Below are 13,834 nucleotides of genomic sequence, written 5' to 3'. Positions count from 1 at the left end.
TTGAGTAGTCAGCAATAGATTGGCCTGATATGTGATGCTTGTAGCCTTGGGAATATTTGATTGCTGGAATAGTGTCTAAGGCCGCAACTATATTAGACAAGTATTTGACCCGGTTGTGCATGGTCCTTTTGGGTTGCCTTCACCATAGCAACTTGATAGGATGATTTATTAAGAGAGAGTAAATATTATGAGAATAATATAAAGAATAATAATATTGTTATTTGATTAATATAAGTCGTAGAATTAATTGGAATTAATTTGGTGACTTAAAGAGATTAATTAAATAAGAGGGTATAAACTATCAATTGTTTGATATATAAACTTTAGACTGTAAATCCATATTGATATGTATTGGACAGATTCTAGAAGCTAGGGATAGCTTCAAATCGTCCAAGGGGTTATCTAAGGAATGGATTTGGATAGTTTTAAGAGAAGATTATCCAATTAGAGTTTAGGTTGTAACCCTTAAGGAGTCTACAAGTATAAATAGACCCTATGGCATAAGGAAATCGGTACTTCACCTAAAGTAGAGAAGCCCTGGCCGAATTCCTCCCTTCTCCTCTCTCCCAAATCATCCTCCTTGCTATTTGGTGTTTGTAAGCCATTAGAGGAGTGACAATTGTGACTCTAGAAGCTCCAAGACAACAAGATCAACAAGGAATTAAAAGGTATGATTCTAGATTTGTTTCAATATTGTTATTACACCTAAATAGTCATTAGAAGTCTTGGATTCAAAGCATGTTTAATTAGAAAGCCTAGATCCAAGCATTAGGGTTTTGCATGCGCACATAGGAAAGTTCTTATGGCTAAAACCCATCAGTGGTATTAGAGCCTAGCTTGGTTTTCATTAAATTGTTGCTTAATTGTCTGAAACTAAACTGCAAAATTCGATTTTTGTGTTTCTGAGTCATGGACTCGGCGAGTTCCAAAGTGGACTCGGCGAGTTGGCCTGACTCGGCGAGACCAAGCGTCAGGAATGGCTAGATTCGGGATTTCTTCATGATTATCTTATGGAAACTTAACTTAATCATATTAGATCAACCCTAATCCGATTTTTTGATATATATGACTATAATCTTGATCTAATTAAAGATATTTATCAACTAATAAAATATTTAATTTCCTTATATGATAATTAATTAATTATTTTGATTATTTTGGTAATTATCTTGAAAGAAATCTTGAATAAATCAAATATAGATAATTAGGAAATTAATTGTTAATTGAAATTATTTGTTATTTGATCCTCCATGTTTTAAATGTTTAAAACTTGTCCTCAAGTTTTGAAATTTACATTTTGTGATTAAAATTTTTAATTTAGACAACTTAAATTTCAAACCCTAGATTTTAAAAGGTTTAAAATACAGACCTATACTAATATAATATTACAAGAATAATATATATATATATATATATATATATATATATATATATATATATATATATATATGTATAACTAAAATGCTAGTCTTACCGTTAGTAGGCCTCATTCACAAAGCCGATCTATAAGGTGGGTATAAGGTTGCGGCCTATAAAATGACGCTTAATGGGTGTACACTCACACCCACCGCTTGCTTGATTGGTGGAGGGTCGTTAGCCGAACGGGTAGGATAGGGCAACCTCATCCTCTCATTAAAAGTATGATAAGTAATAAAAAGTAACTACACATTTTTTTTAAAAAAATTCCCCAAACTTAGTTACTTTAGGAAAAGTGAATTGATGCAATCCCATGAAATTACACTTTGCACCATTGCTAAGAAGTTAGTGGAGCGTGTGTGGTTTACCGGCACACTAATTGGTTCTAAGCAAAGGTGGCAAAGGGTGATTCATTGTTTATCATAGTTCGATGGAGCGTGTGTGGTTTACCGGCACATCGAATAGGTGATCGTTACAATGAAGGCACCGTGTGAATTTTCATGGTAATTCACACCCGCTTTGTGATCCTCGGTATCCCAGTCACAAACAAGAGGGGCATATCGAGATTTAAACATGCCATTGAATAGTTTCAATGAATGTCATCCGAACCTAGGAATTCTCAAATACATTTAGGACTTATAGTTAGTTTTTATGGTGGAGAATTAGTGAATCGTCATTCACTTACCTTCAATTTATTTGCATGTTAGATTACGGCATCCCTCTTCTAATATGTAAATGTTGTTGTTGGATCGTAGCCCTAGTTTTTCTTATTGGGTGATAATTTGAGATTCTTATTCTAATCTATCTTTGTCCTTTTCTTTTTGTCGATGTCGAACGCAAACAACGCTGCTGCTAGTTCTTTCACGTTGATGAACCTTTGCCAAAAGGTCACGTTCGATGGAACGAACTTTAGCGAATGGATAAGATACATTCGCACTATTGCTCGCTATGAGGATAAGGAGTATGTCCTCGATGAGAAGCTTGAGAAGATCAACCCTGAAATCGCTACTCCGGCTGAAATTACCGCTTTTAAAAGTTTTAATTTAGACAATTTAAATTTCAAACACTAGATTTTAAAAGGTTTAAAATACAACCCTATACTAATATAATATTACAACAATAATATATATATATATATATATATATATATATATATATATATATATATATATATATGTATAACTTAAATGCTAGTCTTACCGTTAGTAGGCCTCATTCACGAAGCCGATCTATAAGGTGGGTATAAGGTTGCGGCCTATAAAATGGCGCTTAATGGGTGTACACTCACACCCACCGCTTGCTTGATCAGTGGAGGGTCGTTAGCCGAACGGGTAGGATAGGGCAACCTCATCCTCTCATTAAAAGTATAATAAGTAATAAAAAGTAACTACACATTTTTTTTAAAAAAAATTTCCCAAACTTAGTTACTTTAGGAAAAGTGAATTGATGCAATCCCATGAAATTACACTTTGCACCATTGCTAAGAAGTTAGTGGAGCGTGTGTGGTTTACCGGCACACTAATTGGTTCTAAGCAAAGGTGGCAAAGGGTGATTCATTGTTTATCATAGTTCGATGGAGCGTGTGTGGTTTACCGGCACATCGAATAGGTGATCGTTACAATGAAGGCACCATGTGAATTTGCATGGTAATTCACACCCGCTTTGTGATCATCGGTATCCCAGTCACAAACAAGAGGGGCATATCGAGATTTAAACATGCCATTGAATAGTTTCAGTGAATCTCATCCGAACCTAGGAATTCTCAAAACATTTAGGACTAATAGTTAGGTTTTGTGGTGGAAAATTAGTGAATCGTCATTCACTTACCTTCAATTTATTTGCATGTTAGATTACGGCATCCCTTTTCTAGTATGTAAATGTTATTGTTGGATCCTAGCCCTAATTTTTATTATTGGGTGATAATTAGGGATTCTTATTCTAATCAATCTGTGTCCTCTCTATTTGTAGATGTCGAACGCTAACAACATTGTTGCTAGTTCTTTCACGTTGATGAGCCTTTGCCAAAAGGTCACCTTCGATAGAACAAACTTTAGCGAATGGATAAGATACATTCGCACCATTGCTCGCTATGAGGATAAGGAGTATGTTCTCGATGAGAAGCTCGAGAAGATCAACCCTGAAATCGCTACTCCGGCTGAAATCACCGCTTTTGAAACTCATGAGCGAGATGCAACGAAGGTACATTGCATCATGATTGCCACCATGAACTCTGAATTCCAAAAGTCCTACGAGGACATGTACCCGTACGAGATGCATCAAGACTTATTGGAGAGATACCACCAAAACGCGAGACAAGAGCGTTATGAGATTTTCACTAACATGATTTCCGCTAAGATGGGTCATGGAGAATCTCTTACCGTGCACCTGCAAAAGATGCAAAGGTATGTCGAACGCCTTCGCAAGTTAAATGTTGACTTTGGGGAAGACTTGGTGATCGACATGGTGCTTCACTCTTTGCCTCCGATGTACAATCAATTTAGGATGACCTACCACATGAACAAAGAGGAGGTCACCCTAAGTAAACTCCAAGGTCTCTTGAGGGTCGCTGAGAGCAACTTCAAAGACAAGTCTGTTGCACCAACTCCCAATCCACCTGCTGCTTCTGTCCTGGCTATTGGTCAAGGAAAGGGAAAGAAGAGGAAGGCTTTGTCTAAGAACTATGGCAAGGTTAAAGCCCGAGATGGTGCCTCTTCTAGTGGGACCAAAGTTGATCCCGCTAAGCCCTGCCCTAACCCGAAGGAAGCAGAGTGCCACCACTGCCACAAGATAGGACACTGGAAGAGAAGTTGCCCAGAGTACCTGCAAGCCATCAAGGAAGGAAAGATCAAGCCATCTTTCACAGGTATATACACAATTAAATCTAACGATTCTAATCATGCTATTTCTTGGGTTCTTGATACCGGTTGTGATTACCACATTTGTTCTAATGTGCAGGGACTAAGAAGAAGTAGGGATGTGGAGCAAGGAAGAATCAATCTAATCATGGGGAATAGAAGATCGTCGCCTGTGACCAAGATTGGAGTGTATTCTTTAGTGCTTAGGAATAATTTATGTTTAGATTTGAACAATTGTTGCTATTCGCCATAAATGGCTAGAAACATCATTTCATTTCATGGTTTATTTAGACAAGGTTTTAGATTTTCTTTTAATAATGAGAATGGTTCTATTTTGGCTTATCTAAATGGTGTCTTTTACTTTGAAAAGCTATACCATGTAATGGAATTTATGAAACTGTTATGATTGTTGATAACTTAGGAAATGATGTTTTGAACATAGATTCTTCCACGAGTATGGATAAAGCATCCTTGTGGCATTGTCGTCTTGGACATGTCAACAAGAAACGCATAGCCTAACTCCAAAAGGATGGAGTGTTGGAGTCATTCGACCTTAGGGAAGATGACACGTGCGAGTCTTGTTTACTTGGAAAGATGACTAAGTCACCCTTCACAAGTACGTGTGAAAGGGGTGAGGGTCTATTGGACCTAATACATACCGATGTATGTGGACCGTTTAGATCAACCACAAAGGATGGGAACCGCTTCTACGTGACTTTTACCGATGATTATAGTAGATATGGGTATATCTATTTAATCAAGCAAAAGTCAGAAACCTTCGAAAAGTTCAAAGAGTTCAAGAATGAAGTGGAGAATAAATTGGGCAGGAAAATCAAGATGCTTCGATCCGATCGAGGAGGAGAGTACCTAAGTCTTGAATTCCACGATTATCTCAAGGAGTGTGGAATAGTTTCGCAATTGACGCCTCCTAGGACACTGCAATTGACTGGTGTGGCAGAAAGGCGTAATCGAACCTTATTGGATATGGTTCGCTCTATGATGAGTCGTGCTTCACTACCTATCTCTTTTTGGGGGTATGCCTTAGAGACTGCCGCCCATATCCTTAACCGAGTCCCTACTAAGAAGTTTGCCAAAACACCTCACGAGATGTGGACAGGGAAAGCTCCCTCGTTGGCACATATCAAGGTTTGGGGTTGCGAGGCTTTCGTAAGACGAGATACTCACGACAAGCTCAAACCTCGAAGTGAGCGATGTATTTTCATCGGCTACCTGTAGACATCCTTTGGATATCGCTTCTATAGACCGAAGGACAATGTTGTCTTTGTTGCGAGGAGAGGAGTTTTCCGAGAGCAAGAACTCATAGGCCAAGGAGACAGTGGGAGGCAAATCGAGCTTGAAGAGATTCAAGACTCGATAGATGAAGGAACCTCTACCGTGGCACTCAACCCGAGGAGGAAACTCCGGTTGAACCGATTGACGATTCATTACCTCTTAGACGTTCCGATAGAGTTAGAGTTCATCCCCAGTTTTATGGTTTTCATATAACTACCGAAGGGGACATGTATATTAGTGATGGTACACTAATAAATCTTGATGAACCTAATAGCTATAAGGAAGCCATGGCAGGCCCGAAGTCTGCAAAATGGAAAGAGGCAATGGATAGCGAGATCCAATCCATGTATGATAACCAAGTTTGGAATTTGGTTGATTATGTGCCCGGACGTAAGACCGTTGGGTGCAAATGGATCTTCAAGAAGAAGACCGACGTGGATGGAAACGTACACACATATAAAGCGCGATTGGTTGCGAAGGGCTTTACTCAAACTCTTGGAGTTAACTATGATGATACCTTCTCACCAGTTGCGAATATAAAATCTATTAGAGTGATGCTAGCTATTGCCGCATTTCATGATTATGAGATTTGGAAAATGGATGTCAAGACCGCTTTCCTTAACGGAAAGTTGGCTGAGGATGTTTACATGGCTTAGCCAGAGGGGTTTGTGGATCAGAAGCATCCGAATAGAGTGTGTAAGCTTAAGAAGTCCATCTATGGACTTAAGCAAGCATCTCGTAGATGGAATCTTTGCTTCGATGAGAAAGTCAAAGAGTTTGGATTTGTACGAAGCAAAGACGAATCATGTGTATATGTCAAAGCCAGTGGGAGTATAATAAGCTTCCTCGTTCTATATGTCGATGACATATTACTCATAGGAAACGACATCCCGACTTTGCAGGAAGTTAAGTCCTGGCTCGGGAAGTGTTTCGCTATGAAGGACCTCGGAGAGGCTTCTTACATTTTGGGAATAAGGATAGTAAGAGAAAGAAGTAAGAGACTAATTGGACTTAGTCAGAATACTTACTTAGAGAAGGTAATAAAACGTTTTAGTATGGAAAACTCGAAGAAGGGAGAATTACCGATACAAAGTAATGCCAAGTTGAGTAAGACTCAAAGTCCGAGTACCGAAGCTGAGATAGCAGAAATGAGACGAGTACCATACGCTTCTGCAGTTGGCTCAATCATGTACGCTATGACTTGTACTCGCCCTGATGTAGCCTTCGCTTTGAGCATGGTTAGCAGATATCAAGGGAATCCTGGCAGAGCACATTGGATTGCGGTGAAGAATATCCTTAAGTACCTTCGGAGGACGAAGGAATGGTTCTTAGTCCTTGGAGCGAGTGATGACTTGAAGGTGTGAGGGTATAGTGACGCCAATTTTCAGACCAACAGGGACAACTACCGTTCGCACTCGGGCTGGGTCTTTACCCTGAATGGTGGAGCAGTGACATGGAAGAGTTTCAAGCAGGAAGCCGTAGCTGATTCAACGTGCGAATCAGAGTACATTGCAGCGAGCGAAGCGTCGAAGGAGGCAATATGGCTAAAGAACTTCATCAGTGATCTTGGAGTTGTACCTGCCATAAAGGAGCCCATGGAGATTTTCTGTGATAACGAAGGAGCGGTTGCCTTGACCAAGGAACCCAGGGATCATGGTAGATCACGACATATCGACAGAAAATATCACTTCATCAGACATCGTGTAGAAGAAGGACAACTCGTAGTGAAGAGGATATCATCAGAAGATAACCCAGCAGATCCGCTTACGAAGGGACTGAGTAGGGTTAAGCACTTGCAGCATGCTAGGAGTATTGGGCTGAAGGATGATATTAGCATAGATTAGATAGTATTAGAAACGTGTAATAGATAAATGTAATTAACATTTGATGATTAAATAAAGGAGTTTTATTTATGAGTAATGTTACTATCTTATGTTAATTGTTTAATTATTGTTTCACTTTGCATGTTTTGACTTCCAGAATAATTGAGTTTATTGGGAATAATCGAATTCTTCAAATTGTCCACAATCGTTCATATGTTAGAAGTAGATATGAATGAAGATTGTCATGAATTGGTGTGTAGATTGTCTAAATGGTGTTAGACATAGCAAAGGGTTGCTGCAACGTTCATGAGTGCTTATGAACTAGTTTTGAGCATTGTAACAAACCCGTGCTTGTTGGAATCACCTTATGGAATATGATATAAAAGGGTGATCGCAAGACGATAATATCATATAGTCTTAAAACCTAGATATATATGGTTTGTTATTTGTTAATTGATTGTACATTGATAATGCGAAAACGCATCAGTAACTCGGTGTTATAAAACGCATTGTTGTGTATAGTTGGTTAATGAATAAGTAAATGCATATAAGTCGAAGTTTATCTGTAACTTTTATCTAAGAAGGTAAAAGTGATATCCCGGTCGCTCGATGATTTGATTTGACTTATGTGTCGGGCCCGGTCAGAACTGAATTGATGTGTTCGATTAAGTTATATGTCAAATAAATCAGAGATCGAGAAACCTAAATGCTTGACTAACCATTCCATAGGATTGTCAGCATGATATCTAACAGAGGACTGTACGATCCCTTATCTAAAGGACAAGATTGATTAGATCAGAGTTTGACAGCGTTTTTGAGAGCGACGATTGCAAACCGAATTGTATTTGTGCATATAGTTACTAGACTTATCCAAGTGGGAGACTGTTGGAATAGTGTCTAAGGCTGCAACTATATTAGGCAAGTATTTGACCCGGTTGTGCATGGTCCTTTTGGGTTGCCTTCACCATAGCAACTTGATAGGATGATTTATTAAGAGAGAGTAAATATTATGAGAATAATATAAAGAATAATAATATTGTTATTTGATTAATATAAGTCATAGAATTAATTGGAATTAATTTGGTGACTTAAAGAGATTAATTAAATAAGAGGGTATAAACTGTCAATTATTTGATACTTAAAATTTAGACTGTAAATCCATATTGATATGTATTGGACGGATTCTAGAAGCTAGGGATAGCTTCAAATCGTCCAAGGGGTTATCTAAGGAATGGATTTGGATAGCTTTAAGAGAAGATTATACAATTAGGGTTTACGTTGTAACCCTTAAGGAGTCTACAAGTATAAATAGACCCTATGGCATAAGGAAATCGGTACTTCACCTAAAGTAGAGAAGCCCTGGCCGAATTCCTCCCTTCTCCTCTCTCCCAAATCATCATCCTTGCTATTTGGTGTTTGTAAGCCATTAGAGGAGTGACAACTGTGACTCTAGAAGCTCCAAGACAACAAGATCAACAAGGAATTCAAAGGTATGATTCTAGATCTGTTTCAATATTATTATTACACCTAAATAGTCATTAGAAGTCTTGGATTCAAAGCATGTTTAATTCGAAAGCCTAGATCCAAGCATTAGGGTTTTGCATGCGCACATAGGAAAGTTCTTATGGCTAAAACCCATCATTGATGCCATGCTATAATGAGAATGATTATTGATATTAGTAACTACTACGTGTATGCTTTTATAATTTTACACGGCTAGGATCTTATAGCCTTAGACTAATACATTTGGCCTTATTTCCTATTCCTTGTTTGGTTGTGGTCCTAGGGTAGAGTCTATTATTCTATAGTCTATTAGTTCGTGTTTTGTGTATAATTTGCATGCATAAGGCACACTACAAGAAAAAGACCCTTTTACGACGTGCAAACTACGACACTCACTTATTTATGTTATGCAAAAGATAGTGACATTAAAAAAGTGTCATCTCTTCAAAAAATTTAAGGATTTAGGTCACGCATTATTGCGTGCCCTTAAAATTAGTGTCAGAACCAAAAAAATAAAAACATGGAGGGCACTCAGCATAAAAGGCGTGTCGTCTATGCATGTCGCTTTATAAAGTTTTCATCAAACGCGCCTTCTCCATCTTTAATAGCTAAGGGGGGAAATCAAAGCCCAAAAAATTAAAACCCCCGCCTTATTCTCATCTTCTACCAGCTGAAAACCCCTTCTCTTTTCCATGACCTAATTAATGAAACTCTGCAAATTCCATTGCCGCATTGATACCTATAGATATGCTTTGAATCAGATCTAACCATATCTTTACCCAAAATTCTTCATATGAGGTCCGTCTTCATCTTTTTATCTTCGCATATGGCCCATCTTCACGTAATAAATAAAGATACTAGGGCTTGAACCGGACCTCACATAATTCGTAGCTCATAGCAACTTCCCACACTTACAAGAGATCGTAAAAAGGGTATGTTCAAACCCTTCCTACATCTCGTTCCTTTCTTAATTATCGATCAACAGTCACAACCTCCAAAGTTCGTACCTTCCTTTTCCCTTTAATCAATCAGATGTCTTTTTCCCTCTTCAAACTTCGATCGACAAACCAGGTCACCTAAAATCACTGGTCATCTATTTCCTTTCTCGAAATCGATCGCACCTCCAAGAACTACAAGAACTGCAGGTATTGATTTTTCCTTTTACATCCTATTCTTCATTCTTGTTATTTCTTTTTTTCGAATTGAATGTGAGGTTGTGAGGTGGCGCTTCATGTTTGTAAATGGATGTTGAGGATATGATGTTTGGTGATTGTTTTGTGATGGAGAGGAATTCTATTTTTACGTAGATTTTGGTTGTGCACACCAACTGTTTGATGAATTGCCACCTTGATTCATTTATGTTATTTTCCTAGTTAGTGCCTCTTCTCAAAGCTTATTATTGCTTATCCTAAACAAACATCTTCCAGTTTTACAACTATCTTTTATATCTTTATGCAGTTGATCCGGTCCTGATTTCGTTTATGGTTTCATCTCCAATGAATGATAAATGCTTGGTGTTGTTCAAGGCTGGAAGTGCCCACCACAAATGGTTGACTTCATCTCAAGTTTAAGGTGGGGTGCAAACAACGAATCTTTTGGTAAATTTGATTATGGTAAAGTTGATTTCACAAGCTCCAAATATACTATACTTTCTTATATGCTTCCGATCAAGGTTAAACTTATGGATGCAAGTTTTTTTTTCATATTACATATTTATGGAGGATATATTGGATAGCCATGTAAGCTCAATTCTATCACAGGTAAATTAAACGGAAGATATATTGGCATGTTTTATAACATTAGGATATAACAACATCGTTTGGTATTTTCATAAGAATTGACTAGTAATAATTCTTTTCTTTTTCACTTCTCATTTTAATTGAATGTATTTAACTTGTTCAACCTCGATACCAGGAGATGGTATTGTATTGATTGTAGTTTAATTTCAAGTTTTGTTTCCTTCAGAGTCTCCATTGGTTTTTTCAGAGTCTCTTGCTGAGTTCTTTGCAGAGAATAAGAACATTGTTGGGTTTCACAATGAAAGTTGTATTGTGTAATCTAGTATATGTTTTGTTTGTTTTGTTATGAATGATTCAGCATAACTTTACATGATGTGATCTATTACCACATACTATAAAACATCAAAGGTAATTAGTTAGCCTTATGGTTGTTATGTATTTAACATTTTATAATTATATGTTGTATTTGAGTTTCAGCCTAGAAAATCGCTTTACAGTACCGTGAGAGAACTTGTTGAAAATGCACTTGATTCTGCAGAATCCATTGGGGAGCTTCCATTGGTCGAAATAACAATGTAAGTGTTAATAATAGTATAGGGTTATTTTTTTTGTGTTTTACCTGGATTTGTGAAGTTATATTGAATTTTTTTTGGGATTTGGACATATTTACCCTTTTGACTAGTTTTTGTCCCAGTTTTGTGGTCTGGAATATTTGGGATGTTTTGTGTTGGATTTTTCTATGGATCTTTGGTTCCAATTCTGTTTTTCTTTCTTGAGTAGGACTAGTTGTTTTGGTATAGAGGGTATAGTTATATTTTTTTGGACAATTATATGCTTTTCGGGGGTTGTTTCTTAGCAACAATGCAAGTTATTTTCTGTTTATTTTTTAGTTAAGTGGAATTTTGTTTTTGGGATCTATCTTTTGGAACAAATAGGGATTTCCCAAAAATGTAATCTTGAATCTTTAGGATTCACATTGGAGCCTACTTTACCTGAGCCTTCTTCTCCATCTCCATCTTCATCTCCTATACAGAAAGAAACTCCATTGTTGATACCTCCTAGTCCTGTGTTGGAGAAGAATGAAGTAGAACATGTGAATGCAATAAGTGAAGAAGAAGAAGGAAAACAAGTGGAAGATTCAATTAAAATATATCAACTTTCACAAAGACAAACCAGGAGACCCTTTTCAGTGTCTGAAGTACAAGCGCTTATGGAAGCTGTTGAGACCCTTAGAGCTTGAACGTCTATGTTTTTTTTACATTAAAAAAAATAAAATTTTATTTATTTATTATTATTATTATCAATTATAATATTTTTTTGTAAAAAATTTGCAGATGGCGTGATGTTAAAGTGCGTGCTTTTGATGATGCAAACCATCGAACTTACGTGGACTTGAAGGTAAGAAATATAATTTTAGTATGATAAATTAAAATATATTAAGTTGGATAAAAGAATAATATAATAATAATGGTTTGATTTATGAACAAGATAAATGGAAAACTTTGGTTCACACAGCAAGCATTTCGCCTCAACAAAGAAGGGGAGAGCCGGTCTCACAGGAGCTTCTTGACCGGGACTTGGCAGCACATGCTTACTGGTCTCAACATCAAAATGGAAACATCAGAAGACAACAATGTAAAGAAAAGTTGATGTGATTTCATTTCTCAATCTTTTTTAAGTAGTTATCATTCGTTTGTACCTGGTTAATACACAATGTATTTCTAAAACAGTTGATGTGATTTCATTTCCCCATCTTTTTTGGTCGTCTAAAATAGTATTTGCATCGCTGCAGGGAAAAGATAGTTCAACAAAAGTTCAATGTTCTTTTGACAACCTATGAGTATCTCTTGAACAAGCATGATAAGCCAAAACTGAGCAAGATACATTAGCGTTATTTTATAATTGATGAAGGGCATCATATAAAAAATGCTTCTTGCAAGTTAAATGTTGAGTTGAAGCATTATAATAGCTCTCACAAATTGCTTTTGACTGGAACTCCTTTGCAAGCCATACAAGGATATATATATATATGTATATATATATATATATATACATATATATATATATATATATATACATATGCTGAGTAGAAGCATTATAATAGCTCTCACTTCATCTTGTTTGACTGTTTGTTTACAGAGAAAGTCAAGATAGAAAGATGCTGCTATATATGGATATTCCTTTCAAATAATCTTCCAGGCAAGTGGTTTTATTTTAAATAGCTTTAATTTGTGTTATTCCATTAACACCCTTCCTCCCCTTCTCCCTTAAAGAATATAAGTTTAAAATCAAAAGAAACTACAACAAAGTATAATCTTCAATGGCAGAGAACACTTATTTAATGATTTATACTATGAAATACATATCACAACAGGAGTTTTGCAATAGAAATTGTTCAGAGTTGTCAAACAACCCTAGGGTTCTAGCATGCGTCTAACAACTGGGCGAGACAGGACACTTTATGTCTGCCTTCACCTCCTCAAATCTCTTCATTCATCATTTGTATTTTGTTTTAGGGCTTCTTTCTTCTCTTCATTTTTTTTGTTTTTTCGAAAGTAATCTGATTTTAATTAATACGAAACCCTCCATGGATGCTTGAAGAAGCTACTATGTAAGTTCTATCGTCTTACTGCACTCCAAGTGTTTGTTATAATGTTATAATGGATTTTTTTCCAGGCAGTTATCTATGTGAATTTCCCTAATTCTTCTTATAACTATTTTCATAAACAGGAGTTATTATAGAATAATATAAATGAAATAAACATAACATTTTCTCTCAGTCTACTTGTTTCTTTGAATTAGGGCAAATTGATTTGTTTATTTTCCACGTTTATCTTCTTTCATATTCTTTAATTTATAGGTTAATCATTGAATTTGATTATTTTCTTCTTGTGCGATTAAGCTTCTATTATGTATAGATTTTTAAAAGTTTCTCTGAATTTTTTGTTGGTACCTAATGGTATCGGATCCAAGAATGGAGCTACTTTATTCTTAAAGTAAGTCATTTTCTCTCAGTCTACTGTAGCCCTACATGCATTTTTCTTTACTTTTAAACTAAGTCAATTTTGTTTGGTCGTTGCGTCTTCTTTACAATATGAGAAAATTTTGGTCGTTACTCTTAAACACAGGAGCTACTTTATGCAGACCCTTTTGATGTGGAGGCATAAAAGAAAATGAGAAATAACAACATTGAAGCTATCATGGA

Source organism: Lactuca sativa, chromosome 3 (genome assembly GCF_002870075.4).
Source record: "Lactuca sativa cultivar Salinas chromosome 3, Lsat_Salinas_v11, whole genome shotgun sequence".
Lineage (NCBI taxonomy): Eukaryota > Viridiplantae > Streptophyta > Magnoliopsida > Asterales > Asteraceae > Lactuca > Lactuca sativa.
Note: the sequence above shows the minus strand (reverse complement) of the source record.